This window comes from Lissotriton helveticus, chromosome 5_1 (assembly GCF_964261635.1).
Source record: "Lissotriton helveticus chromosome 5_1, aLisHel1.1, whole genome shotgun sequence".
NCBI lineage: Eukaryota > Metazoa > Chordata > Amphibia > Caudata > Salamandridae > Lissotriton > Lissotriton helveticus.
This window is the reverse complement of record NC_136065.1, coordinates 1,647,035,468-1,647,062,943: the sequence shown is the minus strand read 5'-3', so window position 1 is coordinate 1,647,062,943 and position 27,476 is coordinate 1,647,035,468. Positions and strand designations below refer to the sequence as shown.

Below are 27,476 nucleotides of genomic sequence, written 5' to 3'. Positions count from 1 at the left end.
ATGAAGCGATTCTGCTTTTTCTCACATTCTCTCTATGTACAAGATACCTTGTATCATTTGAATGGACAGCAGGAGAGTCGGATATTTATGGTTAGTGGTGGTGGGGTTTTGAAGATTAACCTCATTTGACTAAGAGCCGGGGCATCTGGGAGGAAAAGTATTTTAAGGGGGATGAAGTTCACATCTCCTTGGTGAAATTTCTAGATCCTTATTTCATCCTTTCTGTGGATGCAGACTCAGTCGGAACAGAGGTCATAGTCCTCGCTCTGACTTTCAAAGGAACTTCAAATATGCATGGCTTATTTGGCTTTGCCCGGCGGGGTGAGAATGGCGTTTGTCAGGCGATCGGAAGGGGTGAGGCGATAGTTTATGGTTCAATGGTTTTCATGAAGTCTTCTTGATACGATGAAAGCAGGAAAGGGAAGCTTGTCAATAAGCAAACTTAAGACAAGGTGTGACTCCTAGAAAGAATGACTTGGAAACAACATACAGAAACTCACATATAAAAAGGCCCTGATGAGGCTTGAACTCATGACCCCTGGTTTAAAAGACCAGTGCTCTGCCACTGAGCTACAAGGCCAGCCTGCCTGCAGTATGTAAATCGCTTCATGTATTCTTACTGCGGTATGAAGATATCTATGATTTTGAGACTCTGTATGGAAATGCAGTTGCATTTGAATGTCTACATGCGTGCACAAATTGAAGAGCATGCTTAAGACACTTTTCTTGGAAGTAGGAAAAACTCCATTTTGATTTGAGAACATAAGAGTATTCACATTTATGACCATACTGATAGCTCTAGTTAGTATGTCCACAATCAGTGACAGATAGAGAACTCACTTATTAGAAGTGATCTGTCTCTGTGGGGCAGACATATGTCAACAGTCATACACTTGAGATGGCTGAAACTTTAGGAGTAAGAGCTGCTTTCTTATCAGTCTATCTATCCAAACTGGTTAGAAGTAACCCTGGGCGTCCGAATCGGCTACGCCCACGGAGTAGGCGTAGTGTTGCCTTCTACGCATTTTGCGTAGACAGCGTAGCCGGCAACACTACGCCCACTCCGTGTGCGTAGCCGATTCGGCCGCCACCCGCCTCCCTCCCGCCCTCCCCTACATACATTATTTAAGCAACTAACCTTAATAAAACAATTTTTAAAGCACTTACCATGTCCGGGGCTCTTCCGGGGCTCCCTCTTGGAATAGCGTCCCTTCCTGGATACCAATGCGCATGCGCGGCCTCCCGCGCATGCGCATTGGTATCCAGGACGACGCTATTCCAAGATGGAGCCCCGGACGAGCCCCGGACACGGTAAGTGCTTTAAAATTGTTTTATTAAGGGTAGTTGCTTAAATAATGTATGTAGGGGAGAGCGGGAGGGAGGTGCGTAGTGGGGCTATGCGGAGTGCGGGAGTGGGCGTAGCTTCTCGCCCACTCCGCGTAGCTCCGCGGAGCCCCACTACGCCCACTACGACCAGGGTTAGTTAGAAGGCCAGGAGTGAGGGAAAGGCAATCCTCTGGACACTTCATGAAAGATCTAATTTCAATTAAGCACAAAACACTTCCCTTAATTTGACATAATTGCCAAAATGGAATAGTCAGTTGGGCCCTTCTAGTGGATTATGGCTGTGTCTTGAAAGAGAGTGTAATTGTACTACGAGACATGCCCACCTTCAAAAGAGTGTCTGATGGCGTTCCGACGAAGGTGGGATTCGAACCCACGCGTGCAGAGCACAATGGATTAGCAGTCCATCGCCTTAACCACTCGGCCACCTCGTCTGCCTTAGGTGACTATGTTTCATTTTTTAGGAAATTCTTACGATGTGCTAATTACAAATAATCATAAGTTTCTCCTAGACTGTGTCAGAACTGGCAAATATATGTGGTGTTCAATAGACAGAGCACATGATATAGCAGAATTATCAAATCTGTTCCATTAGGACTGTAGTTTTTAATAGTCATGATAACATGCTAGCATGTGAGTCGATCTTGCACAGTGAATAAGGGAGCAGTGCCAGTATCTACTTGGTCAGCTCTAGATGGCTCAACTGGGGAGGTATGCGAACAGTGAGCTCCAGTGGCGCAATCGGTTAGCGCGCGGTACTTATACAGCAGTACTTGCATTGAGGCATGCCGAGGTTGTGAGTTCGAGCCTCACCTGGAGCAGCTTACTGGTTTTTCATAAACCATTTCACTAAAAGTAAAGAATAAACTCAGGGGAAAGACGGCCCTTGCTAGAGAGTTTTTACTTCTTTTCAGGATCTGCGTGTCCGACTCTTCCAGGTGCAAATATCACAATCCTATTCGATGCTCCTTATAAACATTCCATGATGTGCCGTCTTGCATAGCATGCAAACACCACATCAGTGCATTTAAAAATACATTTGTAGAATAATAAATATGATGAAAACATTGTTGTCACGGGATAACCATATACTGAGGAGCTGCAAACAGTGCTGTATCAGCTACTTACAATAAAATTTAACTGAAAGACATATCAAAAGAAGAGCGTCATCATATTAATGTTTCTAGTCAACATAAGAGTTGCACCATAGCAGCTTATGGTGCTTTCTGCTCAGATTGTGCCTTCAATCCCACATTGATTTTTTTTATTCTTTGCAGTTTAAAAAAACAATTCATGCTCAAAGTTAACTTTTTAAAACCATTCAACCTAATATATTTATTTCTCTAACTTGTGAATGTGGTACATGTTCTCTTTTCCTCATCCCCATCACGATACTCCTTTTCCCGAAATCAGGTTCACTTCTTTATCCAGCCCACCCATCCAAGGTCACCAAATCTATGAAGCGATTCTGCTTTTTCTCACATTCTCTCTATGTACAAGATACCTTGTATCATTTGAATGGACAGCAGGAGAGTCGGATATTTATGGTTAGTGGGGGTGGGGTTTTGAAGATTAACCTCATTTGACTAAGAGCCGGGGCATCTGGGAGGAAAAGTATTTTAAGGGGGATGAAGTTCACATCTCCTTGGTGAAATTTCTAGATCCTTATTTCATCCTTTCTGTGGATGCAGACTCAGTCGGAACAGAGGTCATAGTCCTCGCTCTGACTTTCAAAGGAACTTCAAATATGCATGGCTTATTTGGCTTTGCCCGGCGGGGTGAGAATGGCGTTTGTCAGGCGTTCGTCAGGCGATCGGAAGGGGTGAGGCGATAGTTTATGGTTCAATGGTTTTCATGAAGTCTTCTTGATACGATGAAAGCAGGAAAGGGAAGCTTGTCAATAAGCAAACTTAAGACAAAGTGTGACTCCTAGAAAGAATGACTTGGAAACAACATACAGAAACTCACATATAAAAAGGCCCTGATGAGGATTGAACTCATGACCCCTAGTTTACAAGACCAGTGCTCTGCCACTGAGCTACAAGGCCAGCCTGCTTGCAGTATGTAAATCGCTTCATGTATTCTTACTGCGGTATGAAGATATCTATGATTTTGAGACTCTGTATGGAAATGCAGTTGCATTTGAATGACTACATGCGTGCACAAATTGAAGAGCATGCTTAAGACACTTTTCTTGGAAGTAGGAAAAACTCCATTTTGATTTGAGAACATAAGAGTATTCACATTTATGACCATACTGATAGCTCTAGTTAGTATGTCCACAATCAGTGACAGATAGAGAACTCACTTATTAGAAGTGATCTGTCTCTGTGGGGCAGACATATGTCAACAGTCATACACTTGAAATGGCTGAAACTTTAGGAGTAAGAGCTGCTTTCTTATCAGTCTATCTATCCAAACTGGTTAGAAGTAACCCTGGGCGTCCGAATCGGCTACGCCCACGGAGTAGGCGTAGTGTTGCCTTCTACGCATTTTGCATAGACAGCGTAGCCGGCAACACTACGCCCACTCCGTGTGCGTAGCCGATTCGGCCGCCACCCGCCTCCCTCCCGCCCTCCCCTACATACATTATTTAAGCAACTAACCTTAATAAAACTATTTTTAAAGCACTTACCATGTCCGGGGCTCTTCCTGGGCTCCCTCTTGGAATAGCGTCCCTTCCTGGATACCAATGCGCATGCGCGGCCTCCCGCGCATGCGCATTGGTATCCAGGACGACGCTATTCCAAGATGGAGCCCCGGACGAGCCCCGGACACGGTAAGTGCTTTAAAATTGTTTTATTAAGGGTAGTTGCTTAAATAATGTATGTAGGGGAGAGCGGGAGGGAGGTGCGTAGTGGGGCTATGCGGAGTGCGGGAGTGGGCGTAGCTTCTCGCCCACTCCGCGTAGCTCCGTGGAGCCCCACTACGCCCACTACGACCAGGGTTAGTTAGAAGGCCAGGAGTGAGGGAAAGGCAATCCTCTGGACACTTCATGAAAGATCTAATTTCAATTAAGCACAAAACACTTCCCTTAATTTGACATAATTGCCAAAATGGAATAGTCAGTTGGGCCCTTCTAGTGGATTATGGCTGTGTCTTGAAAGAGAGTGTAATTGTACTACGAGACATGCCCACCTTCAAAAGAGTGGCTGATGGCGTTCCGACGAAGGTGGGATTCGAACCCACGCGTGCAGAGCACAATGGATTAGCAGTCCATCGCCTTAACCACTCGGCCACCTCGTCTGCCTTAGGTGACTATGTTTCATTTTTTAGGAAATTCTTACGATGTGCTAATTACAAATAATCATAAGTTTCTCCTAGACTGTGTCAGAACTGGCAAATATATGTGGTGTTCAAGAGACAGAGCACATGATATAGCAGAATTATCAAATCTGTTCCATTAGGACTGTAGTTTTTAATAGTCATGATAACATGCTAGCATGTGAGTCGATCTTGCACAGTGAATAAGGGAGCAGTGCCAGTATCTACTTGGTCAGCTCTAGATGGCTCAACTGGGGAGGTATGAGAACAGTGAGCTCCAGTGGCGCAATCGGTTAGCGCGCGGTACTTATACAGCAGTACTTGCATTGAGGCATGGAGCAGCTTACTGGTTTTTCATAAACCATTTCACTAAAAGTAAAGAATAAACTCAGGGGAAAGACGGCCCTTGCTAGAGAGTTTTTACTTCTTTTCAGGATCTGCGTGTCCGACTCTTCCAGGTGCAAATATCACAATCCTATTCGATGCTCCTTATAAACATTCCATGATGTGCCGTCTTGCATAGCATGCAAACACCACATCAGTGCATTTAAAAATACATTTGTAGAATAATAAATATGATGAAAACATTGTTGTCACGGGATAACCATATACTGAGGAGCTGCAAACAGTGCTGTATCAGCTACTTACAATAAAATTTAACTGAAAGACATATCAAAAGAAGAGCGTCATCATATTAACGTTTCTAGTCAACATAAGAGTTGCACCATAGCAGCTTATCGTGCTTTCTGCTCAGATTGTGCCTCCAATCCCACATTGATTTTTTTTATTCTTTGCAGTTTAAAAAAACAATTCATGCTCAAAGTTAACTTTTTAAAACCATTCAACCTAATATATTTATTTCTCTAACTTGTGAATGTGGTACATGTTCTCTTTTCCTCATCCCCATCACGATACTCCTTTTCCCGAAATCAGGTTCACTTCTTTATCCAGCCCACCCATCCAAGGTCACCAAATCTATGAAGCGATTCTGCTTTTTCTCACATTCTCTCTATGTACAAGATACCTTGTATCATTTGAATGGACAGCAGGAGAGTCGGATATTTATGGTTAGTGGGGGTGGGGTTTTGAAGATTAACCTCATTTGACTAAGAGCCGGGGCATCTGGGAGGAAAAGTATTTTAAGGGGGATGAAGTTCACATCTCCTTAATGAAATTTCTAGATCCTTATTTCATCCTTTCTGTGGATGCAGACTCAGTCGGAACAGAGGTCATAGTCCTCGCTCTGACTTTCAAAGGAACTTCAAATATGCATGGCTTATTTGGCTTTGCCCGGCAGGGTGAGAATGGCGTTTGTCAGGCGATTGGAAGGGGTGAGGCGATAGTTTATGGTTCAATGGTTTTCATGAAGTCTTCTTGATACGATGAAAGCAGGAAAGGGAAGCTTGTCAATAAGCAAACTTAAGACAAGGTGTGACTCCTAGAAAGAATGACTTGGAAACAACATACAGAAACTCACATATAAAAAGGCCCTGATGAGGCTTGAACTCATGACCCCTAGTCTACAAGACCAGTGCTCTGCCACTGAGCTACAAGGCCAGCCTGCTTGCAGTATGTAAATCGCTTCATGTATTCTTACTGCGGTATGAAGATATCTATGATTTTGAGACTCTGTATGGAAATGCAGTTGCATTTGAATGACTACATGCGTGCACAAATTGAAGAGCATGCTTAAGACACTTTTCTTGGAAGTAGGAAAAACTCCATTTTGATTTGAGAACATAAGAGTATTCACATTTATGACCATACTGATAGCTCTAGTTAGTATGTCCACAATCAGTGACAGATAGAGAACTCACTTATTAGAAGTGATCTGTCTCTGTGGGGCAGACATATGTCAACAGTCATACACTTGAAATGGCTGAAACTTTAGGAGTAAGAGCTGCTTTCTTATCAGTCTATCTATCCAAACTGGTTAGAAGTAACCCTGGGCGTCCGAATCGGCTACGCCCACGGAGTAGGCGTAGTGTTGCCTTCTACGCATTTTGCATAGACAGCGTAGCCGGCAACACTACGCCCACTCCGTGTGCGTAGCCGATTCGGCCGCCACCCGCCTCCCTCCCGCCCTCCCCTACATACATTATTTAAGCAACTAACCTTAATAAAACAATTTTTAAAGCACTTACCATGTCCGGGGCTCTTCCGGGGCTCCCTCTTGGAATAGCGTCCCTTCCTGGATACCAATGCGCATGCGCGGCCTCCCGCGCATGCGCATTGGTATCCAGGACGACGCTATTCCAAGATGGAGCCCCGGACGAGCCCCGGACACGGTAAGTGCTTTAAAATTGTTTTATTAAGGGTAGTTGCTTAAATAATGTATGTAGGGGAGAGCGGGAGGGAGGTGCGTAGTGGGGCTACGCGGAGTGCGGCAGTGGGCGTAGCTTCTCGCCAACTCCGCGTAGCTCCGCGGAGCCCCACAACGCCCACTACGACCAGTGTTAGTTAGAAGGCCAGGAGTGAGGGAAAGGCAATCCTCTGGACACTTCATGAAAGATCTAATTTCAATTAAGCACAAAACACTTCCCTTAATTTGACATAATTGCCAAAATGGAATAGTCAGTTGGGCCCTTCTAGTGGATTATGGCTGTGTCTTAAAAGAGAGTGTAATTGTACTACGAGACATGCCCACCTTCAAAAGAGTGTCTGATGGCGTTCCGACGAAGGTGGGATTCGAACCCACGCGTGCAGAGCACAATGGATTAGCAGTCCATCGCCTTAACCACTCGGCCACCTCGTCTGCCTTAGGTGACTATGTTTCATTTTTTAGGAAATTCTTATGATGTGCTAATTACAAATAATCATAAGTTTCTCCTAGACTGTGTCAGAACTGGCAAATATATGTGGTGTTCAATAGACAGAGCACATGATATAGCAGAATTATCAAATCTGTTCCATTAGGACTGTAGTTTTTAATAGTCATGATAACATGCTAGCATGTGAGTCGATCTTGCACAGTGAATAAGGGAGCAGTGCCAGTATCTACTTGGTCAGCTCTAGATGGCTCAACTGGGGAGGTATGAGAACAGTGAGCTCCAGTGGCGCAATCGGTTAGCGTGGTACTTATACAGCAGTACTTGCATTGAGGCATGCAGAGGTTGTGAGTTCGAGCCTCACCTGGAGCAGCTTACTAGTTTTTCATAAACCATTTCACTAAAAGTAAAGAATAAACTCAGGGGAAAGACGGCCCTTGCTAGAGAGTTTTTACTTCTTTTCAGGATCTGCGTGTCCGACTCTTCCAGGTGCAAATATCACAATCCTATTCGATGCTCCTTATAAACATTCCATGATGTGCCGTCTTGCATAGCATGCAAACACCACATCAGTGCATTTAAAAATACATTTGTAGAATAATAAATATGATGAAAACATTGTTGTCACGGATAACCATATACTGAGGAGCTGCAAACAGTGCTGTATCAGCTACTTACAATAAAATGTAACTAAAAGACATATCAAAAGAAGAGCGTCATCATATTAATGATTCTAGTCAACATAAGAGTTGCACCATAGCAGCTTATGGTGCTTTCTGCTCAGATTGTGCCTCCAATCCCACATTGATTTTTTTTATTCTTTGCAGTTTAAAAAAACAATTCATGCTCAAAGTTAACTTTTTAAAACCATTCAACCTAATATATTTATTTCTCTAACTTGTGAATGTGGTACATGTTCTCTTTTCCTCATCCCCATCACGATACTCCTTTTCCCGAAATCAGGTTCACTTCTTTATCCAGCCCACCCATCCAAGGTCACCAAATCTATGAAGCGATTCTGCTTTTTCTCACATTCTCTCTATGTACAAGATACCTTGTATCATTTGAATGGACAGCAGGAGAGTCGGATATTTATGGTTAGTGGGGGTGGGGTTTTGAAGATTAACCTCATTTGACTAAGAGCCGGGGCATCTGGGAGGAAAAGTATTTTAAGGGGGATGAAGTTCACATCTCCTTGGTGAAATTTCTAGATCCTTATTTCATCCTTTCTGTGGATGCAGACTCAGTCGGAACAGAGGTCATAGTCCTCGCTCTGACTTTCAAAGGAACTTCAAATATGCATGGCTTATTTGGCTTTGCCCGGCGGGGTGAGAATGGCGTTTGTCAGGCGATCGGAAGGGGTGAGGCGATAGTTTATGGTTCAATGGTTTTCATGAAGTCTTCTTGATACGATGAAAGCAGGAAAGGGAAGCTTGTCAATAAGCAAACTTAAGACAAGGTGTGACTCCTAGAAAGAATGACTTGGAAACAACATACAGAAACTCACATATAAAAAGGCCCTGATGAGGATTGAACTCATGACCCCTAGTTTACAAGACCAGTGCTCTGCCACTGAGCTACAAGGCCAGCCTGCTTGCAGTATGTAAATCGCTTCATGTATTCTTACTGCGGTATGAAGATATCTATGATTTTGAGACTCTGTATGGAAATGCAGTTGCATTTGAATGTCTACATGCGTGCACAAATTGAAGAGCATGCTTAAGACACTTTTCTTGGAAGTAGGAAAAACTCCATTTTGATTTGAGAACATAAGAGTATTCACATTTATGACCATACTGATAGCTCTAGTTAGTATGTCCACAATCAGTGACAGATAGAGAACTCACTTATTAGAAGTGATCTGTCTCTGTGGGGCAGACATATGTCAACAGTCATACACTTGAGATGGCTGAAACTTTAGGAGTAAGAGCTGCTTTCTTATCAGTCTATCTATCCAAACTGGTTAGAAGTAACCCTGGGCGTCCGAATCGGCTACGCCCACGGAGTAGGCGTAGTGTTGCCTTCTACGCATTTTGCGTAGACAGCGTAGCCGGCAACACTACGCCCACTCCGTGTGCGTAGCCGATTCGGCCGCCACCCGCCTCCCTCCCGCCCTCCCCTACATACATTATTTAAGCAACAACCCTTAATAAAACAATTTTTAAAGCACTTACCATGTCCGGGGCTCTTCCGGGGCTCCCTCTTGGAATAGCGTCCCTTCCTGGATACCAATGCGCATGCGCGGCCTCCCGCGCATGCGCATTGGTATCCAGGACGACGCTATTCCAAGATGGAGCCCCGGACGAGCCCCGGGCACGGTAAGTGCTTTAAAATTGTTTTATTAAGGGTAGTTGCTTAAATAATGTATGTAGGGGAGAGCGGGAGGGAGGTGCGTAGTGGGGCTATGCGGAGTGCGGGAGTGGGCGTAGCTTCTCGCCCACTCCGCGTAGCTCCGCGGAGCCCCACAACGCCCACTACGACCAGTGTTAGTTAGAAGGCCAGGAGTGAGGGAAAGGCAATCCTCTGGACACTTCATGAAAGATCTAATTTCAATTAAGCACAAAACACTTCCCTTAATTTGACATAATTGCCAAAATGGAATAGTCAGTTGGGCCCTTCTAGTGGATTATGGCTGTGTCTTAAAAGAGAGTGTAATTGTACTACGAGACATGCCCACCTTCAAAAGAGTGTCTGATGGCGTTCCGACGAAGGTGGGATTCGAACCCACGCGTGCAGAGCACAATGGATTAGCAGTCCATCGCCTTAACCACTCGGCCACCTCGTCTGCCTTAGGTGACTATGTTTCATTTTTTAGGAAATTCTTACGATGTGCTAATTACAAATAATCATAAGTTTCTCCTAGACTGTGTCAGAACTGGCAAATATATGTGGTGTTCAATAGACAGAGCACATGATATAGCAGAATTATCAAATCTGTTCCATTAGGACTGTAGTTTTTAACCCCTTCCACGCTCATGACGAGCTGGGCTCGTCATGCAGTAGCCTCCTGCTACGCTGATGACGAGCCCAGCTCGTCATGAATAATGGGGTTCATGGGTTTCCAGCACAGGGGAAAAATCCCCATAGCATTCAAAAGGTTAATAGTCATGATAACATGCTAGCATGTGAGTCGATCTTGCACAGTGAATAAGGGAGCAGTGCCAGTATCTACTTGGTCAGCTCTAGATGGCTCAACTGGGGAGGTATGAGAACAGTGAGCTCCAGTGGCGCAATCGGTTAGCGCGCGGTACTTATACAGCAGTACTTGCATTGAGGCATGCAGAGGTTGTGAGTTCGAGCCTCACCTGGAGCAGCTTACTGGTTTTTCATAAACCATTTCACTAAAAGTAAAGAATAAACTCAGGGGAAAGACGGCCCTTGCTAGAGAGTTTTTACTTCTTTTCAGGATCTGCGTGTCCGACTCTTCCAGGTGCAAATATCACAATCCTATTCGATGCTCCTTATAAACATTCCATGATGTGCCGTCTTGCATAGCATGCAAACACCACATCAGTGCATTTAAAAATACATTTGTAGAATAATAAATATGATGAAAACATTGTTGTCACGGGATAACCATATACTGAGGAGCTGCAAACAGTGCTGTATCAGCTACTTACAATAAAATTTAACTGAAAGACATATCAAAAGAAGAGCGTCATCATATTAATGTTTCTAGTCAACATAAGAGTTGCACCATAGCAGCTTATGGTGCTTTCTGCTCAGATTGTGCCTCCAATCCCACATTGATTTTTTTTATTCTTTGCAGTTTAAAAAAACAATTCATGCTCAAAGTTAACTTTTTAAAACCATTCAACCTAATATATTTATTTCTCTAACTTGTGAATGTGGTACATGTTCTCTTTTCCTCATCCCATTCACGATACTCCTTTTCCCGAAATCAGGTTCACTTCTTTATCCAGCCCACCCATCCAAGGTCACCAAATCTATGAAGCGATTCTGCTTTTTCTCACATTCTCTCTATGTACAAGATACCTTGTATCATTTGAATGGACAGCAGGAGAGTCGGATATTTATGGTTAGTGGGGGTGGGGTTTTGAAGATTAACCTCATTTGACTAAGAGCCGGGGCATCTGGGAGGAAAAGTATTTTAAGGGGGATGAAGTTCACATCTCCTTGGTGAAATTTCTAGATCCTTATTTCATCCTTTCTGTGGATGCAGACTCAGTCGGAACAGAGGTCATAGTCCTCGCTCTGACTTTCAAAGGAACTTCAAATATGCATGGCTTATTTGGCTTTGCCCGGCAGGGTGAGAATGGCGTTTGTCAGGCGATCGGAAGGGGTGAGGCGATAGTTTATGGTTCAATGGTTTTCATGAAGTCTTCTTGATACGATGAAAGCAGGAAAGGGAAGCTTGTCAATAAGCAAACTTAAGACAAGGTGTGACTCCTAGAAAGAATGACTTGGAAACAACATACAGAAACTCACATATAAAAAGGCCCTGATGAGGCTTGAACTCATGACCCCTAGTCTACAAGACCAGTGCTCTGCCACTGAGCTACAAGGCCAGCCTGCTTGCAGTATGTAAATCGCTTCATGTATTCTTACTGCGGTATGAAGATATCTATGATTTTGAGACTCTGTATGGAAATGCAGTTGCATTTGAATGACTACATGCGTGCACAAATTGAAGAGCATGCTTAAGACACTTTTCTTGGAAGTAGGAAAAACTCCATTTTGATTTGAGAACATAAGAGTATTCACATTTATGACCATACTGATAGCTCTAGTTAGTATGTCCACAATCAGTGACAGATAGAGAACTCACTTATTAGAAGTGATCTGTCTCTGTGGGGCAGACATATGTCAACAGTCATACACTTGAGATGGCTGAAACTTTAGGAGTAAGAGCTGCTTTCTTATCAGTCTATCTATCCAAACTGGTTAGAAGTAACCCTGGGCGTCCGAATCGGCTACGCCCACGGAGTAGGCGTAGTGTTGCCTTCTACGCATTTTGCGTAGACAGCGTAGCCGGCAATGCTACGCCCACTCCGTGTGCGTAGCCGATTCGGCCGCCACCCGCCTCCCTCCCGCCCTCCCCTACATACATTATTTAAGCAACTAACCTTAATAAAACAATTTTTAAAGCACTTACCATGTCCGGGGCTCTTCCGGGGCTCCCTCTTGGAATAGCGTCCCTTCCTGGATACCAATGCGCATGCGCGGCCTCCCGCGCATGCGCATTGGTATCCAGGACGACGCTATTCCAAGATGGAGCCCCGGACGAGCCCCGGACACGGTAAGTGCTTTAAAATTGTTTTATTAAGGGTAGTTGCTTAAATAATGTATGTAGGGGAGAGCGGGAGGGAGGTGCGTAGTGGGGCTACGCGGAGTGCGGGAGTGGGCGTAGCTTCTCGCCAACTCCGCGTAGCTCCGCGGAGCCCCACTACGCCCACTACGACCAGGGTTAGTTAGAAGGCCAGGAGTGAGGGAAAGGCAATCCTTTGGACACTTCATGAAAGATCTAATTTCAATTAAGCACAAAACACTTCCCTTAATTTGACATAATTGCCAAAATGGAATAGTCAGTTGGGCCCTTCTAGTGGATTATGGCTGTGTCTTGAAAGAGAGTGTAATTGTACTACGAGACATGCCCACCTTCAAAAGAGTGTCTGATGGCGTTCCGACGAAGGTGGGATTCGAACCCACGCGTGCAGAGCACAATGGATTAGCAGTCCATCGCCTTAACCACTCGGCCACCTCGTCTGCCTTAGGTGACTATGTTTCATTTTTTAGGAAATTCTTATGATGTGCTAATTACAAATAATCATAAGTTTCTCCTAGACTGTGTCAGAACTGGCAAATATATGTGGTGTTCAATAGACAGAGCACATGATATAGCAGAATTATCAAATCTGTTCCATTAGGACTGTAGTTTTTAATAGTCATGATAACATGCTAGCATGTGAGTCGATCTTGCACAGTGAATAAGGGAGCAGTGCCAGTATCTACTTGGTCAGCTCTAGATGGCTCAACTGGGGAGGTATGAGAACAGTGAGCTCCAGTGGCGCAATCGGTTAGCGTGCGGTACTTATACAGCAGTACTTGCATTGAGGCATGCAGAGGTTGTGAGTTCGAGCCTCACCTGGAGCAGCTTACTGGTTTTTCATAAACCATTTCACTAAAAGTAAAGAATAAACTCAGGGGAAAGACGGCCCTTGCTAGAGAGTTTTTACTTCTTTTCAGGATCTGCGTGTCCGACTCTTCCAGGTGCAAATATCACAATCCTATTCGATGCTCCTTATAAACATTCCATGATGTGCCGTCTTGCATAGCATGCAAACACCACATCAGTGCATTTAAAAATACATTTGTAGAATAATAAATATGATGAAAACATTGTTGTCACGGGATAACCATATACTGAGGAGCTGCAAACAGTGCTGTATCAGCTACTTACAATAAAATTTAACTGAAAGACATATCAAAAGAAGAGCGTCATCATATTAATGATTCTAGTCAACATAAGAGTTGCACCATAGCAGCTTATGGTGCTTTCTGCTCAGATTGTGCCTCCAATCCCACATTGATTTTTTTTATTCTTTGCAGTTTAAAAAAACAATTCATGCTCAAAGTTAACTTTTTAAAACCATTCAACCTAATATATTTATTTCTCTAACTTGTGAATGTGGTACATGTTCTCTTTTCCTCATCCCCATCACGATACTCCTTTTCCCGAAATCAGGTTCACTTCTTTATCCAGCCCACCCATCCAAGGTCACCAAATCTATGAAGCGATTCTGCTTTTTCTCACATTCTCTCTATGTACAAGATACCTTGTATCATTTGAATGGACAGCAGGAGAGTCGGATATTTATGGTTAGTGGGGGTGGGGTTTTGAAGATTAACCTCATTTGACTAAGAGCCGGGGCATCTGGGAGGAAAAGTATTTTAAGGGGGATGAAGTTCACATCTCCTTGGTGAAATTTCTAGATCCTTATTTCATCCTTTCTGTGGATGCAGACTCAGTCGGAACAGAGGTCATAGTCCTCGCTCTGACTTTCAAAGGAACTTCAAATATGCATGGCTTATTTGGCTTTGCCCGGCGGGGTGAGAATGGCGTTTGTCAAGCGATCGGAAGGGGTGAGGCGATAGTTTATGGTTCAATGGTTTTCATGAAGTCTTCTTGATACGATGAAAGCAGGAAAGGGAAGCTTGTCAATAAGCAAACTTAAGACAAGGTGTGACTCCTAGAAAGAATGACTTGGAAACAACATACAGAAACTCACATATAAAAAGGCCCTGATGAGGATTGAACTCATGACCCCTAGTTTACAAGACCAGTGCTCTGCCACTGAGCTACAAGGCCAGCCTGCTTGCAGTATGTAAATCGCTTCATGTATTCTTACTGCGGTATGAAGATATCTATGATTTTGAGACTCTGTATGGAAATGCAGTTGCATTTGAATGTCTACATGCGTGCACAAATTGAAGAGCATGCTTAAGACACTTTTCTTGGAAGTAGGAAAAACTCCATTTTGATTTGAGAACATAAGAGTATTCACATTTATGACCATACTGATAGCTCTAGTTAGTATGTCCACAATCAGTGACAGATAGAGAACTCACTTATTAGAAGTGATCTGTCTCTGTGGGGCAGACATATGTCAACAGTCATACACTTGAGATGGCTGAAACTTTAGGAGTAAGAGCTGCTTTCTTATCAGTCTATCTATCCAAACTGGTTAGAAGTAACCCTGGGCGTCCGAATCGGCTACGCCCACGGAGTAGGCGTAGTGTTGCCTTCTACGCATTTTGCGTAGACAGCGTAGCCGGCAACACTACGCCCACTCCGTGTGCGTAGCCGATTCGGCCGCCACCCGCCTCCCTCCCGCCCTCCCCTACATACATTATTTAAGCAACAACCCTTAATAAAACAATTTTTAAAGCACTTACCATGTCCGGGGCTCTTCCGGGGCTCCCTCTTGGAATAGCGTCCCTTCCTGGATACCAATGCGCATGCGCGGCCTCCCGCGCATGCGCATTGGTATCCAGGACGACGCTATTCCAAGATGGAGCCCCGGACGAGCCCCGGACACGGTAAGTGCTTTAAAATTGTTTTATTAAGGGTAGTTGCTTAAATAATGTATGTAGGGGAGAGCGGGAGGGAGGTGCGTAGTGGGGCTATGCGGAGTGCGGGAGTGGGCGTAGCTTCTCGCCCACTCCGCGTAGCTCCGCGGAGCCCCACAACGCCCACTACGACCAGTGTTAGTTAGAAGGCCAGGAGTGAGGGAAAGGCAATCCTCTGGACACTTCATGAAAGATCTAATTTCAATTAAGCACAAAACACTTCCCTTAATTTGACATAATTGCCAAAATGGAATAGTCAGTTGGGCCCTTCTAGTGGATTATGGCTGTGTCTTAAAAGAGAGTGTAATTGTACTACGAGACATGCCCACCTTCAAAAGAGTGTCTGATGGCGTTCCGACGAAGGTGGGATTCGAACCCACGCGTGCAGAGCACAATGGATTAGCAGTCCATCGCCTTAACCACTCGGCCACCTCGTCTGCCTTAGGTGACTATGTTTCATTTTTTAGGAAATTCTTACGATGTGCTAATTACAAATAATCATAAGTTTCTCCTAGACTGTGTCAGAACTGGCAAATATATGTGGTGTTCAATAGACAGAGCACATGATATAGCAGAATTATCAAATCTGTTCCATTAGGACTGTAGTTTTTAACCCCTTCCACGCTCATGACGAGCTGGGCTCGTCATGCAGTAGCCTCCTGCTACGCTGATGACGAGCCCAGCTCGTCATGAATAATGGGGTTCATGGGTTTCCAGCACAGGGGAAAAATCCCCATAGCATTCAAAAGGTTAATAGTCATGATAACATGCTAGCATGTGAGTCGATCTTGCACAGTGAATAAGGGAGCAGTGCCAGTATCTACTTGGTCAGCTCTAGATGGCTCAACTGGGGAGGTATGAGAACAGTGAGCTCCAGTGGCGCAATTGGTTAGCGCGCGGTACTTATACAGCAGTACTTGCATTGAGGCATGCAGAGGTTGTGAGTTCGAGCCTCACCTGGAGCAGCTTACTGGTTTTTCATAAACCATTTCACTAAAAGTAAAGAATAAACTCAGGGGAAAGACGGCCCTTGCTAGAGAGTTTTTACTTCTTTTCAGGATCTGCGTGTCCGACTCTTCCAGGTGCAAATATCACAATCCTATTCGATGCTCCTTATAAACATTCCATGATGTGCCGTCTTGCATAGCATGCAAACACCACATCAGTGCATTTAAAAATACATTTGTAGAATAATAAATATGATGAAAACATTGTTGTCACGGGATAACCATATACTGAGGAGCTGCAAACAGTGCTGTATCAGCTACTTACAATAAAATTTAACTGAAAGACATATCAAAAGAAGAGCGTCATCATATTAATGTTTCTAGTCAACATAAGAGTTGCACCATAGCAGCTTATGGTGCTTTCTGCTCAGATTGTGCCTCCAATCCCACATTGATTTTTTTTATTCTTTGCAGTTTAAAAAAACAATTCATGCTCAAAGTTAACTTTTTAAAACCATTCAACCTAATATATTTATTTCTCTAACTTGTGAATGTGGTACATGTTCTCTTTTCCTCATCCCATTCACGATACTCCTTTTCCCGAAATCAGGTTCACTTCTTTATCCAGCCCACCCATCCAAGGTCACCAAATCTATGAAGCGATTCTGCTTTTTCTCACATTCTCTCTATGTACAAGATACCTTGTATCATTTGAATGGACAGCAGGAGAGTCGGATATTTATGGTTAGTGGGGGTGGGGTTTTGAAGATTAACCTCATTTGACTAAGAGCCGGGGCATCTGGGAGGAAAAGTATTTTAAGGGGGATGAAGTTCACATCTCCTTGGTGAAATTTCTAGATCCTTATTTCATCCTTTCTGTGGATGCAGACTCAGTCGGAACAGAGGTCATAGTCCTCGCTCTGACTTTCAAAGGAACTTCAAATATGCATGGCTTATTTGGCTTTGCCCGGCAGGGTGAGAATGGCGTTTGTCAGGCGATCGGAAGGGGTGAGGCGATAGTTTATGGTTCAATGGTTTTCATGAAGTCTTCTTGATACGATGAAAGCAGGAAAGGGAAGCTTGTCAATAAGCAAACTTAAGACAAGGTGTGACTCCTAGAAAGAATGACTTGGAAACATACAGAAACTCACATATAAAAAGGCCCTGATGAGGCTTGAACTCATGACCCCTAGTCTACAAGACCAGTGCTCTGCCACTGAGCTACAAGGCCAGCCTGCTTGCAGTATGTAAATCGCTTCATGTATTCTTACTGCGGTATGAAGATATCTATGATTTTGAGACTCTGTATGGAAATGCAGTTGCATTTGAATGACTACATGCGTGCACAAATTGAAGAGCATGCTTAAGACACTTTTCTTGGAAGTAGGAAAAACTCCATTTTGATTTGAGAACATAAGAGTATTCACATTTATGACCATACTGATAGCTCTAGTTAGTATGTCCACAATCAGTGACAGATAGAGAACTCACTTATTAGAAGTGATCTGTCTCTGTGGGGCAGACATATGTCAACAGTCATACACTTGAGATGGCTGAAACTTTAGGAGTAAGAGCTGCTTTCTTATCAGTCTATCTATCCAAACTGGTTAGAAGTAACCCTGGGCGTCCGAATCGGCTATGCCCACGGAGTAGGCGTAGTGTTGCCTTCTACGCATTTTGCGTAGACAGCGTAGCCGGCAATGCTACGCCCACTCCGTGTGCGTAGCCGATTCGGCCGCCACCCGCCTCCCTCCCGCCCTCCCCTACATACATTATTTAAGCAACTAACCTTAATAAAACAATTTTTAAAGCACTTACCATGTCCGGGGCTCTTCCGGGGCTCCCTCTTGGAATAGCGTCCCTTCCTGGATACCAATGCGCATGCGCGGCCTCCCGCGCATGCGCATTGGTATCCAGGACGACGCTATTCCAAGATGGAGCCCCGGACGAGCCCCGGACACGGTAAGTGCTTTAAAATTGTTTTATTAAGGGTAGTTGCTTAAATAATGTATGTAGGGGAGAGCGGGAGGGAGGTGCGTAGTGGGGCTACGCGGAGTGCGGGAGTGGGCGTAGCTTCTCGCCAACTCCGCGTAGCTCCGCGGAGACCCACTACGCCCACTACGACCAGGGTTAGTTAGAAGGCCAGGAGTGAGGGAAAGGCAATCCTTTGGACACTTCATGAAAGATCTAATTTCAATTAAGCACAAAACACTTCCCTTAATTTGACATAATTGCCAAAATGGAATAGTCAGTTGGGCCCTTCTAGTGGATTATGGCTGTGTCTTGAAAGAGAGTGTAATTGTACTACGAGACATGCCCACCTTCAAAAGAGTGTCTGATGGCGTTCCGACGAAGGTGGGATTCGAACCCACGCGTGCAGAGCACAATGGATTAGCAGTCCATCGCCTTAACCACTCGGCCACCTCGTCTGCCTTAGATGACTATGTTTCATTTTTTAGGAAATTCTTATGATGTGCTAATTACAAATAATCATAAGTTTCTCCTAGACTGTGTCAGAACTGGCAAATATATGTGGTGTTCAATAGACAGAGCACATGATATAGCAGAATTATCAAATCTGTTCCATTAGGACTGTAGTTTTTAATAGTCATGATAACATGCTAGCATGTGAGTCGATCTTGCACAGTGAATAAGGGAGCAGTGCCAGTATCTACTTGGTCAGCTCTAGATGGCTCAACTGGGGAGGTATGAGAACAGTGAGCTCCAGTGGCGCAATCGGTTAGCGTGCGGTACTTATACAGCAGTACTTGCATTGAGGCATGCAGAGGTTGTGAGTTCGAGCCTCACCTGGAGCAGCTTACTGGTTTTTCATAAACCATTTCACTAAAAGTAAAGAATAAACTCAGGGGAAAGACGGCCCTTGCTAGAGAGTTTTTACTTCTTTTCAGGATCTGCGTGTCCGACTCTTCCAGGTGCAAATATCACAATCCTATTCGATGCTCCTTATAAACATTCCATGATGTGCCGTCTTGCATAGCATGCAAACACCACATCAGTGCATTTAAAAATACATTTGTAGAATAATAAATATGATGAAAACATTGTTGTCACGGGATAACCATATACTGAGGAGCTGCAAACAGTGCTGTATCAGCTACTTACAATAAAATTTAACTGAAAGACATATCAAAAGAAGAGCGTCATCATATTAATGATTCTAGTCAACATAAGAGTTGCACCATAGCAGCTTATGGTGCTTTCTGCTCAGATTGTGCCTCCAATCCCACATTGATTGTTTTTATTCTTTGCAGTTTAAAAAAACAATTCATGCTCAAAGTTAACTTTTTAAAACCATTCAACCTAATATATTTATTTCTCTAACTTGTGAATGTGGTACATGTTCTCTTTTCCTCATCCCCATCACGATACTCCTTTTCCCGAAATCAGGTTCACTTCTTTATCCAGCCCACCCATCCAAGGTCACCAAATCTATGAAGCGATTCTGCTTTTTCTCACATTCTCTCTATGTACAAGATACCTTGTATCATTTGAATGGACAGCAGGAGAGTCGGATATTTATGGTTAGTGGGGGTGGGGTTTTGAAGATTAACCTCATTTGACTAAGAGCCGGGGCATCTGGGAGGAAAAGTATTTTAAGGGGGATGAAGTTCACATCTCCTTGGTGAAATTTCTAGATCCTTATTTCATCCTTTCTGTGGATGCAGACTCAGTCGGAACAGAGGTCATAGTCCTCGCTCTGACTTTCAAAGGAACTTCAAATATGCATGGCTTATTTGGCTTTGCCCGGCAGGGCTTGCCCGGCGGGGTGAGAATGGCGTTTGTCAGGCGTTCGTCAGGCGATCGTCAGGCGATCGGAAGGGGTGAGGCGATAGTTTATGGTTCAATGGTTTTCATGAAGTCTTCTTGATACGATGAAAGCAGGAAAGGGAAGCTTGTCAATAAGCAAACTTAAGACAAGGTGTGACTCCTAGAAAGAATGACTTGGAAACAACATACAGAAACTCACATATAAAAAGGCCCTGATGAGGCTTGAACTCATGACCCCTGGTTTACAAGACCAGTGCTCTGCCACTGAGCTACAAGGCCAGCCTGCTTGCAGTATGTAAATCGCTTCATGTATTCTTACTGCGGTATGAAGATATCTATGATTTTGAGACTCTGTATGGAAATGCAGTTGCATTTGAATGTCTACATGCGTGCACAAATTGAAGAGCATGCTTAAGACACTTTTCTTGGAAGTAGGAAAAACTCCATTTTGATTTGAGAACATAAGAGTATTCACATTTATGACCATACTGATAGCTCTAGTTAGTATGTCCACAATCAGTGACAGATAGAGAACTCACTTATTAGAAGTGATCTGTCTCTGTGGGGCAGACATATGTCAACAGTCATACACTTGAGATGGCTGAAACTTTAGGAGTAAGAGCTGCTTTCTTATCAGTCTATCTATCCAAACTGGTTAGAAGTAACCCTGGGCGTCCGAATCGGCTACGCCCACGGAGTAGGCGTTGTGTTGCCTTCTACGCATTTTGCGTAGACAGTGTAGCCGGCAACACTACGCCCACTCCGTGTGCGTAGCCGATTCGGCCGCCACCCGCCTCCCTCCCGCCCTCCCCTACATACATTATTTAAGCAACTAACCTTAATAAAACAATTTTTAAAGCACTTACCATGTCCGGGGCTCTTCCGGGGCTCCCTCTTGGAATAGCGTCCCTTCCTGGATACCAATGCGCATGCGCGGCCTCCCGCGCATGCGCATTGGTATCCAGGACGACGCTATTCCAAGATGGAGCCCCGGACGAGCCCCGGACACGGTAAGTGCTTTAAAATTGTTTTATTAAGGGTAGTTTCTTAAATAATGTATGTAGGGGAGAGCGGGAGGGAGGTGCGTAGTGGGGCTACGCGGAGTGCGGGAGTGGGCGTAGCTTCTCGCCCACTCCGCGTAGCTCCGCGGAGCCCCACAACGCCCACTACGACCAGGGTTAGTTAGAAGGCCAGGAGTGAGGGAAAGGCAATCCTCTGGACACTTCATGAAAGATCTAATTTCAATTAAGCACAAAACACTTCCCTTAATTTGACATAATTGCCAAAATGGAATAGTCAGTTGGGCCCTTCTAGTGGATTATGGCTGTGTCTTGAAAGAGAGTGTAATTGTACTACGAGACATGCCCACCTTCAAAAGAGTGTCTGATGGCGTTCCGACGAAGGTGGGATTCGAACCCACGCGTGCAGAGCACAATGGATTAGCAGTCCATCGCCTTAACCACTCGGCCACCTCGTCTGCCTTAGGTGACTATGTTTCATTTTTTAGGAAATTCTTACGATGTGCTAATTACAAATAATCATAAGTTTCTCCTAGACTGTGTCAGAACTGGCAAATATATGTGGTGTTCAATAGACAGAGCACATGATATAGCAGAATTATCAAATCTGTTCCATTAGGACTGTAGTTTTTAACCCCTTCCACGCTCATGACGAGCTTGGCTCGTCATGCAGTAGCCTCCTGCTACGCTGATGACGAGCCCAGCTCGTCATGAATAATGGGGTTCATGGGTTTCCAGCACAGGGGAAAAATCCCCATAGCATTCAAAAGGTTAATAGTCATGATAACATGCTAGCATGTGAGTCGATCTTGCACAGTGAATAAGGGAGCAGTGCCAGTATCTACTTGGTCAGCTCTAGATGGCTCAACTGGGGAGGTATGAGAACAGTGAGCTCCAGTGGCGCAATCGGTTAGCGCGAGGTACTTATACAGCAGTACTTGCATTGAGGCATGCAGAGGTTGTGAGTTCGAGCCTCACCTGGAGCAGCTTACTGGTTTTTCATAAACCATTTCACTAAAAGTAAAGAATAAACTCAGGGGAAAGACGGCCCTTGCTAGAGAGTTTTTACTTCTTTTCAGGATCTGCGTGTCCGACTCTTCCAGGTGCAAATATCACAATCCTATTCGATGCTCCTTATAAACATTCCATGATGTGCCGTCTTGCATAGCATGCAAACACCACATCAGTGCATTTAAAAATACATTTGTAGAATAATAAATATGATGAAAACATTGTTGTCACGGGATAACCATATACTGAGGAGCTGCAAACAGTGCTGTATCAGCTACTTACAATAAAATTTAACTGAAAGACATATCAAAAGAAGAGCGTCATCATATTAATGTTTCTAGTCAACATAAGAGTTGCACCATAGCAGCTTATGGTGCTTTCTGCTCAGATTGTGCCTCCAATCCCACATTGATTTTTTTTATTCTTTGCAGTTTAAAAAAACAATTCATGCTCAAAGTTAACTTTTTAAAACCATTCAACCTAATATATTTATTTCTCTAACTTGTGAATGTGGTACATGTTCTCTTTTCCTCATCCCATTCACGATACTCCTTTTCCCGAAATCAGGTTCACTTCTTTATCCAGCCCACCCATCCAAGGTCACCAAATCTATGAAGCGATTCTGCTTTTTCTCACATTCTCTCTATGTACAAGATACCTTGTATCATTTGAATGGACAGCAGGAGAGTCGGATATTTATGGTTAGTGGGGGTGGGGTTTTGAAGATTAACCTCATTTGACTAAGAGCCGGGGCATCTGGGAGGAAAAGTATTTTAAGGGGGATGAAGTTCACATCTCCTTGGTGAAATTTCTAGATCCTTATTTCATCCTTTCTGTGGATGCAGACTCAGTCGGAACAGAGGTCATAGTCCTCGCTCTGACTTTCAAAGGAACTTCAAATATGCATGGCTTATTTGGCTTTGCCCGGCAGGGTGAGAATGGCGTTTGTCAGGCGATCGGAAGGGGTGAGGCGATAGTTTATGGTTCAATGGTTTTCATGAAGTCTTCTTGATACGATGAAAGCAGGAAAGGGAAGCTTGTCAATAAGCAAACTTAAGACAAGGTGTGACTCCTAGAAAGAATGACTTGGAAACAACATACAGAAACTCACATATAAAAAGGCCCTGATGAGGCTTGAACTCATGACCCCTAGTCTACAAGACCAGTGCTCTGCCACTGAGCTACAAGGCCAGCCTGCTTGCAGTATGTAAATCGCTTCATGTATTCTTACTGCGGTATGAAGATATCTATGATTTTGAGACTCTGTATGGAAATGCAGTTGCATTTGAATGACTACATGCGTGCACAAATTGAAGAGCATGCTTAAGACACTTTTCTTGGAAGTAGGAAAAACTCCATTTTGATTTGAGAACATAAGAGTATTCACATTTATGACCATACTGATAGCTCTAGTTAGTATGTCCACAATCAGTGACAGATAGAGAACTCACTTATTAGAAGTGATCTGTCTCTGTGGGGCAGACATATGTCAACAGTCATACACTTGAGATGGCTGAAACTTTAGGAGTAAGAGCTGCTTTCTTATCAGTCTATCTATCCAAACTGGTTAGAAGTAACCCTGGGCGTCCGAATCGGCTACGCCCACGGAGTAGGCGTAGTGTTGCCTTCTACGCATTTTGCGTAGACAGCGTAGCCGGCAATGCTACGCCCACTCCGTGTGCGTAGCCGATTCGGCCGCCACCCGCCTCCCTCCCGCCCTCCCCTACATACATTATTTAAGCAACTAACCTTAATAAAACAATTTTTAAAGCACTTACCATGTCCGGGGCTCTTCCGGGGCTCCCTCTTGGAATAGCGTCCCTTCCTGGATACCAATGCGCATGCGCGGCCTCCCGCGCATGCGCATTGGTATCCAGGACGACGCTATTCCAAGATGGAGCCCCGGACGAGCCCCGGACACGGTAAGTGCTTTAAAATTGTTTTATTAAGGGTAGTTGCTTAAATAATGTATGTAGGGGAGAGCGGGAGGGAGGTGCGTAGTGGGGCTACGCGGAGTGCGGGAGTGGGCGTAGCTTCTCGCCAACTCCGCGTAGCTCCGCGGAGCCCCACTACGCCCACTACGACCAGGGTTAGTTAGAAGGCCAGGAGTGAGGGAAAGGCAATCCTTTGGACACTTCATGAAAGATCTAATTTCAATTAAGCACAAAACACTTCCCTTAATTTGACATAATTGCCAAAATGGAATAGTCAGTTGGGCCCTTCTAGTGGATTATGGCTGTGTCTTGAAAGAGAGTGTAATTGTACTACGAGACATGCCCACCTTCAAAAGAGTGTCTGATGGCGTTCCGACGAAGGTGGGATTCGAACCCACGCGTGCAGAGCACAATGGATTAGCAGTCCATCGCCTTAACCACTCGGCCACCTCGTCTGCCTTAGGTGACTATGTTTCATTTTTTAGGAAATTCTTATGATGTGCTAATTACAAATAATCATAAGTTTCTCCTAGACTGTGTCAGAACTGGCAAATATATGTGGTGTTCAATAGACAGAGCACATGATATAGCAGAATTATCAAATCTGTTCCATTAGGACTGTAGTTTTTAATAGTCATGATAACATGCTAGCATGTGAGTCGATCTTGCACAGTGAATAAGGGAGCAGTGCCAGTATCTACTTGGTCAGCTCTAGATGGCTCAACTGGGGAGGTATGAGAACAGTGAGCTCCAGTGGCGCAATCGGTTAGCGTGCGGTACTTATACAGCAGTACTTGCATTGAGGCATGCAGAGGTTGTGAGTTCGAGCCTCACCTGGAGCAGCTTACTGGTTTTTCATAAACCATTTCACTAAAAGTAAAGAATAAACTCAGGGGAAAGACGGCCCTTGCTAGAGAGTTTTTACTTCTTTTCAGGATCTGCGTGTCCGACTCTTCCAGGTGCAAATATCACAATCCTATTCGATGCTCCTTATAAACATTCCATGATGTGCCGTCTTGCATAGCATGCAAACACCACATCAGTGCATTTAAAAATACATTTGTAGAATAATAAATATGATGAAAACATTGTTGTCACGGGATAACCATATACTGAGGAGCTGCAAACAGTGCTGTATCAGCTACTTACAATAAAATTTAACTGAAAGACATATCAAAAGAAGAGCGTCATCATATTAATGATTCTAGTCAACATAAGAGTTGCACCATAGCAGCTTATGGTGCTTTCTGCTCAGATTGTGCCTCCAATCCCACATTGATTTTTTTTATTCTTTGCAGTTTAAAAAAACAATTCATGCTCAAAGTTAACTTTTTAAAACCATTCAACCTAATATATTTATTTCTCTAACTTGTGAATGTGGTACATGTTCTCTTTTCCTCATCCCCATCACGATACTCCTTTTCCCGAAATCAGGTTCACTTCTTTATCCAGCCCACCCATCCAAGGTCACCAAATCTATGAAGCGATTCTGCTTTTTCTCACATTCTCTCTATGTACAAGATACCTTGTATCATTTGAATGGACAGCAGGAGAGTCGGATATTTATGGTTAGTGGGGGTGGGGTTTTGAAGATTAACCTCATTTGACTAAGAGCCGGGGCATCTGGGAGGAAAAGTATTTTAAGGGGGATGAAGTTCACATCTCCTTGGTGAAATTTCTAGATCCTTATTTCATCCTTTCTGTGGATGCAGACTCAGTCGGAACAGAGGTCATAGTCCTCGCTCTGACTTTCAAAGGAACTTCAAATATGCATGGCTTATTTGGCTTTGCCCGGCGGGGTGAGAATGGCGTTTGTCAAGCGATCGGAAGGGGTGAGGCGATAGTTTATGGTTCAATGGTTTTCATGAAGTCTTCTTGATACGATGAAAGCAGGAAAGGGAAGCTTGTCAATAAGCAAACTTAAGACAAGGTGTGACTCCTAGAAAGAATGACTTGGAAACAAAATACAGAAACTCACATATAAAAAGGCCCTGATGAGGATTGAACTCATGACCCCTAGTTTACAAGACCAGTGCTCTGCCACTGAGCTACAAGGCCAGCCTGCTTGCAGTATGTAAATCGCTTCATGTATTCTTACTGCGGTATGAAGATATCTATGATTTTGAGACTCTGTATGGAAATGCAGTTGCATTTGAATGTCTACATGCGTGCACAAATTGAAGAGCATGCTTAAGACACTTTTCTTGGAAGTAGGAAAAACTCCATTTTGATTTGAGAACATAAGAGTATTCACATTTATGACCATACTGATAGCTCTAGTTAGTATGTCCACAATCAGTGACAGATAGAGAACTCACTTATTAGAAGTGATCTGTCTCTGTGGGGCAGACATATGTCAACAGTCATACACTTGAGATGGCTGAAACTTTAGGAGTAAGAGCTGCTTTCTTATCAGTCTATCTATCCAAACTGGTTAGAAGTAACCCTGGGCGTCCGAATCGGCTACGCCCACGGAGTAGGCGTAGTGTTGCCTTCTACGCATTTTGCGTAGACAGCGTAGCCGGCAACACTACGCCCACTCCGTGTGCGTAGCCGATTCGGCCGCCACCCGCCTCCCTCCCGCCCTCCCCTACATACATTATTTAAGCAACAACCCTTAATAAAACAATTTTTAAAGCACTTACCATGTCCGGGGCTCTTCCGGGGCTCCCTCTTGGAATAGCGTCCCTTCCTGGATACCAATGCGCATGCGCGGCCTCCCGCGCATGCGCATTGGTATCCAGGACGACGCTATTCCAAGATGGAGCCCCGGACGAGCCCCGGACACGGTAAGTGCTTTAAAATTGTTTTATTAAGGGTAGTTGCTTAAATAATGTATGTAGGGGAGAGCGGGAGGGAGGTGCGTAGTGGGGCTATGCGGAGTGCGGGAGTGGGCGTAGCTTCTCGCCCACTCCGCGTAGCTCCGCGGAGCCCCACAACGCCCACTACGACCAGTGTTAGTTAGAAGGCCAGGAGTGAGGGAAAGGCAATCCTCTGGACACTTCATGAAAGATCTAATTTCAATTAAGCACAAAACACTTCCCTTAATTTGACATAATTGCCAAAATGGAATAGTCAGTTGGGCCCTTCTAGTGGATTATGGCTGTGTCTTAAAAGAGAGTGTAATTGTACTACGAGACATGCCCACCTTCAAAAGAGTGTCTGATGGCGTTCCGACGAAGGTGGGATTCGAACCCACGCGTGCAGAGCACAATGGATTAGCAGTCCATCGCCTTAACCACTCGGCCACCTCGTCTGCCTTAGGTGACTATGTTTCATTTTTTAGGAAATTCTTACGATGTGCTAATT

General features: G+C 44.2%; 26 non-coding genes across 26 annotated transcripts; 7 read left to right on the top strand and 19 right to left on the bottom strand.

The window, feature by feature from the left end:
• Positions 1–1,696: 1,696 nt before the first annotated feature.
• On the bottom strand, positions 1,697–1,778 carry TRNAS-GCU (transfer RNA serine (anticodon GCU)). The gene has a single exon. It is a non-coding gene; the product is annotated as a tRNA-Ser (tRNA).
• A 292-nt stretch (positions 1,779–2,070) lies between these two features.
• TRNAI-UAU (transfer RNA isoleucine (anticodon UAU)) lies at positions 2,071–2,165 on the top strand. The gene is made up of 2 exons: positions 2,071–2,108; positions 2,130–2,165. It is a non-coding gene; the product is annotated as a tRNA-Ile (tRNA).
• Positions 2,166–3,320: 1,155 nt separating this feature from the next.
• TRNAT-UGU (transfer RNA threonine (anticodon UGU)) lies at positions 3,321–3,392 on the bottom strand. Its single transcript has one exon. It is a non-coding gene; the product is annotated as a tRNA-Thr (tRNA).
• A 1,116-nt stretch (positions 3,393–4,508) lies between these two features.
• On the bottom strand, positions 4,509–4,590 carry TRNAS-GCU (transfer RNA serine (anticodon GCU)). Its single transcript has one exon. It is a non-coding gene; the product is annotated as a tRNA-Ser (tRNA).
• A 1,503-nt stretch (positions 4,591–6,093) lies between these two features.
• On the bottom strand, positions 6,094–6,165 carry TRNAT-UGU (transfer RNA threonine (anticodon UGU)). The gene has a single exon. It is a non-coding gene; the product is annotated as a tRNA-Thr (tRNA).
• A 1,116-nt stretch (positions 6,166–7,281) lies between these two features.
• TRNAS-GCU (transfer RNA serine (anticodon GCU)) lies at positions 7,282–7,363 on the bottom strand. Its single transcript has one exon. It is a non-coding gene; the product is annotated as a tRNA-Ser (tRNA).
• A 1,528-nt stretch (positions 7,364–8,891) lies between these two features.
• Positions 8,892–8,963, bottom strand: TRNAT-UGU (transfer RNA threonine (anticodon UGU)). The gene has a single exon. It is a non-coding gene; the product is annotated as a tRNA-Thr (tRNA).
• Positions 8,964–10,079: 1,116 nt separating this feature from the next.
• TRNAS-GCU (transfer RNA serine (anticodon GCU)) lies at positions 10,080–10,161 on the bottom strand. The gene has a single exon. It is a non-coding gene; the product is annotated as a tRNA-Ser (tRNA).
• Positions 10,162–10,594: 433 nt separating this feature from the next.
• Positions 10,595–10,689, top strand: TRNAI-UAU (transfer RNA isoleucine (anticodon UAU)). The gene is made up of 2 exons: positions 10,595–10,632; positions 10,654–10,689. It is a non-coding gene; the product is annotated as a tRNA-Ile (tRNA).
• A 1,144-nt stretch (positions 10,690–11,833) lies between these two features.
• Positions 11,834–11,905, bottom strand: TRNAT-UGU (transfer RNA threonine (anticodon UGU)). The gene has a single exon. It is a non-coding gene; the product is annotated as a tRNA-Thr (tRNA).
• A 1,116-nt stretch (positions 11,906–13,021) lies between these two features.
• On the bottom strand, positions 13,022–13,103 carry TRNAS-GCU (transfer RNA serine (anticodon GCU)). Its single transcript has one exon. It is a non-coding gene; the product is annotated as a tRNA-Ser (tRNA).
• A 292-nt stretch (positions 13,104–13,395) lies between these two features.
• Positions 13,396–13,490, top strand: TRNAI-UAU (transfer RNA isoleucine (anticodon UAU)). Its single transcript has 2 exons — positions 13,396–13,433; positions 13,455–13,490. It is a non-coding gene; the product is annotated as a tRNA-Ile (tRNA).
• A 1,144-nt stretch (positions 13,491–14,634) lies between these two features.
• Positions 14,635–14,706, bottom strand: TRNAT-UGU (transfer RNA threonine (anticodon UGU)). Its single transcript has one exon. It is a non-coding gene; the product is annotated as a tRNA-Thr (tRNA).
• A 1,116-nt stretch (positions 14,707–15,822) lies between these two features.
• On the bottom strand, positions 15,823–15,904 carry TRNAS-GCU (transfer RNA serine (anticodon GCU)). The gene has a single exon. It is a non-coding gene; the product is annotated as a tRNA-Ser (tRNA).
• A 433-nt stretch (positions 15,905–16,337) lies between these two features.
• Positions 16,338–16,432, top strand: TRNAI-UAU (transfer RNA isoleucine (anticodon UAU)). The gene is made up of 2 exons: positions 16,338–16,375; positions 16,397–16,432. It is a non-coding gene; the product is annotated as a tRNA-Ile (tRNA).
• A 1,141-nt stretch (positions 16,433–17,573) lies between these two features.
• Positions 17,574–17,645, bottom strand: TRNAT-UGU (transfer RNA threonine (anticodon UGU)). The gene has a single exon. It is a non-coding gene; the product is annotated as a tRNA-Thr (tRNA).
• Positions 17,646–18,761: 1,116 nt separating this feature from the next.
• Positions 18,762–18,843, bottom strand: TRNAS-GCU (transfer RNA serine (anticodon GCU)). The gene has a single exon. It is a non-coding gene; the product is annotated as a tRNA-Ser (tRNA).
• A 292-nt stretch (positions 18,844–19,135) lies between these two features.
• Positions 19,136–19,230, top strand: TRNAI-UAU (transfer RNA isoleucine (anticodon UAU)). The gene is made up of 2 exons: positions 19,136–19,173; positions 19,195–19,230. It is a non-coding gene; the product is annotated as a tRNA-Ile (tRNA).
• A 1,180-nt stretch (positions 19,231–20,410) lies between these two features.
• On the bottom strand, positions 20,411–20,482 carry TRNAT-UGU (transfer RNA threonine (anticodon UGU)). Its single transcript has one exon. It is a non-coding gene; the product is annotated as a tRNA-Thr (tRNA).
• Positions 20,483–21,598: 1,116 nt separating this feature from the next.
• On the bottom strand, positions 21,599–21,680 carry TRNAS-GCU (transfer RNA serine (anticodon GCU)). Its single transcript has one exon. It is a non-coding gene; the product is annotated as a tRNA-Ser (tRNA).
• Positions 21,681–22,113: 433 nt separating this feature from the next.
• TRNAI-UAU (transfer RNA isoleucine (anticodon UAU)) lies at positions 22,114–22,208 on the top strand. Its single transcript has 2 exons — positions 22,114–22,151; positions 22,173–22,208. It is a non-coding gene; the product is annotated as a tRNA-Ile (tRNA).
• Positions 22,209–23,352: 1,144 nt separating this feature from the next.
• TRNAT-UGU (transfer RNA threonine (anticodon UGU)) lies at positions 23,353–23,424 on the bottom strand. The gene has a single exon. It is a non-coding gene; the product is annotated as a tRNA-Thr (tRNA).
• A 1,116-nt stretch (positions 23,425–24,540) lies between these two features.
• Positions 24,541–24,622, bottom strand: TRNAS-GCU (transfer RNA serine (anticodon GCU)). The gene has a single exon. It is a non-coding gene; the product is annotated as a tRNA-Ser (tRNA).
• Positions 24,623–24,914: 292 nt separating this feature from the next.
• Positions 24,915–25,009, top strand: TRNAI-UAU (transfer RNA isoleucine (anticodon UAU)). Its single transcript has 2 exons — positions 24,915–24,952; positions 24,974–25,009. It is a non-coding gene; the product is annotated as a tRNA-Ile (tRNA).
• Positions 25,010–26,153: 1,144 nt separating this feature from the next.
• TRNAT-UGU (transfer RNA threonine (anticodon UGU)) lies at positions 26,154–26,225 on the bottom strand. The gene has a single exon. It is a non-coding gene; the product is annotated as a tRNA-Thr (tRNA).
• A 1,116-nt stretch (positions 26,226–27,341) lies between these two features.
• TRNAS-GCU (transfer RNA serine (anticodon GCU)) lies at positions 27,342–27,423 on the bottom strand. The gene has a single exon. It is a non-coding gene; the product is annotated as a tRNA-Ser (tRNA).
• Between the last annotated feature and the right edge of the window lie 53 nt (positions 27,424–27,476).